Here is a 2,464-nt window from a genome sequence, read left to right on the forward strand (position 1 = left end):
TCCTCTGAATAATACAGGATAACAAACTTTAGTTGGAGAACTTGTATAGTATCCTCTGAATAATACACCATAACAAACTTTAGTAGGAGCACTTGCATAGTATCCTCTGAATAATACAAGATAAACTTTAGTAGGAGCACTTGTATAGTATCCTCTGAATAATACAAGATAAACTTTAGTAGGAGCACTTGTATAGTATCCTCTGAATAATACAAGATAACAAACTTTAGTAAGATAACTTGTATAGTATCCTCTGAATAATACACCATAACAAACTTTACTAGGAGCACTTGTATAGTATCCTCTGAATAATACAAGATAACAAACTTTAGTAGGATAACTTGTATAGTATCCTCTGAATAATACACCATAACAAACTTTAGTAGGAGAACTTGTATAGTATCCTCTGAATAATACAACATAACAAACGTTAGTAGGAGAACTTGTATAGTATCCTCTGAATAATACAAGATAACAAACTTTAGTAGGACTTGTATAGTATCCTCTGAATAATATGCCATAACAAAATTTGGCTTCAACAATAAATACTTTACATAGTTGTGTGATGAATGTTTTGTTTGTTAGTCAAGCAATAGCATCTCCTCTGGTGTTAGAGCTAAGCTGTAAAAATCAACTTGTACAGTAGAAATGAAAAACCATATACAAGTTTTAGTCATAATTCAGGTCTTTTTTGTTTTTTACCTTTTCTCTGAAATAAACAGTAGCTTGAGTAACCACTGGAAATAATTAACTTTTGAAACATATAAATAATATAATTCTATTAATCTTCAGATTACTGACTTGATTGCATACAGTTCACTATCTTTAGGGTTTAATTGTTGCACCATGTTGGATAGTATTGTTACGTCTCCGTTTGTTAATTAACTTTCCGTAACTTCGTTCTGACGAAATTTTAGCGACACAAGTTCGTTACTTAATAAAACTGGTTTATTCTTTCCGAATACAACTTTACGATACACTTATTTTCAACAATCGCTCTATAACAAACGCTATATCAACGAACGTCAACAATACTTCTGACTGCAGTTCAATTACTCACTATCTACACACACATTACATTATTCCGTCACGTTGTCACCCTCTTTTATATACCAGTCTGCCCTATATCTAGTAAATACTAGAGCATTCGCCAAGGTACAGGATAGTTCTAGAAATGTGGCGTCACACTAGTCATGTGACTCGCTGATGCAACCATATGTTTTAGCCTGTTACAACTCTCGTGTAAAGAATTGACCAATAAAAGTGGATGAAATCATTAATTTTTCTTTCCAAAATAACTTAGGGCTTACCAGCAGTAAATACTGGGAATAATTGCAGCATTCATGTTTTTTTTTGTTTGTTTAAGTTGTTTTGTGTGATATTAGGAACCCCAAAGTTAAAGAAATTCACAAGCAACTTGGTGCATAAATAGTTTAGAAATATGTTTAAAAAAAAAACAATGTTGTCCATATGGACCCCTTTGATATTTCCAGAGGTAAAACTAAAAGTGTAATGACATGAAGTCCTCTTCTCTAAATTTCTTTTTACCATTTTTCTGATTTCCTACAGTTTTTCTTTGTGAAGAAAAAGGTCAGTCAGCACTCTCTACCTCTAGACATAAATTTTATTCTGGTGTACACACCAAGATCTTGATTCCAGGGAATGGGATTGGTCCACAGATATCAGAAGCAGTACAACAAATTTTTTCTGTTGCTCAAATGTGTGGAAATTTCACTAGAAACCTAAAAGTAAATATTTCAACAGAGCAACTGACTTAAAATCTAATTGATTGCTTGTAAAATGGATGACAGGTTCATTGTTTTGATTACAGCAACCTTACCTAATTTAAAATCTAATTGATTGCTTGTAAAATGGATGACAGGTTCATTGTCTTGATTACAGCAACCTTACATAATTTAAAATCTAATTGATTGCTTGTAAAATGGATGACAGGTTCATTGTCTTGATTACAGCAACCTTACATAATTTAAAATCTAATTGATTGCTTGTAAAATGGATGACAGGTTCATTGTCTTGATTACAGCAACCTTACATAACTTAAAATCTAATTGATTGCTTGTAAAATGGAGAACAGGTTCATTGTCTTGATTACAGCAACCTTACATAATTTAACATCTAATCATTCTAAAATCATTAAGTTCTTCTAGAATTCGGGTTAAGACAGGATCTGCAAAAGTTAAACAGTTAGGAGCCTTGCTAGTAAAGTACTCCTTCAAAAAAGTGTTGGATAAATTAACAAAGACAATTGATGCAATTCATTTTTATAATATGTTTATCAGAATTTTAATAGTTTAATTTTAGAAGAAACTTTGATAGAAAAGTCGAATAAAAAGCTGTTACTTGTTTTTTACTTTCTAAGTAGAGTTGTGTTTTTATATCATATTGTTGCGTCATCGAGATCACGTGACAATTCTCACGCTCTCTTGTTTCAAGAACTATCCCG

This window comes from Limulus polyphemus, unplaced genomic scaffold, assembly GCF_000517525.1.
Source record: "Limulus polyphemus unplaced genomic scaffold, Limulus_polyphemus-2.1.2 Scaffold3496, whole genome shotgun sequence".
NCBI lineage: Eukaryota > Metazoa > Arthropoda > Merostomata > Xiphosura > Limulidae > Limulus > Limulus polyphemus.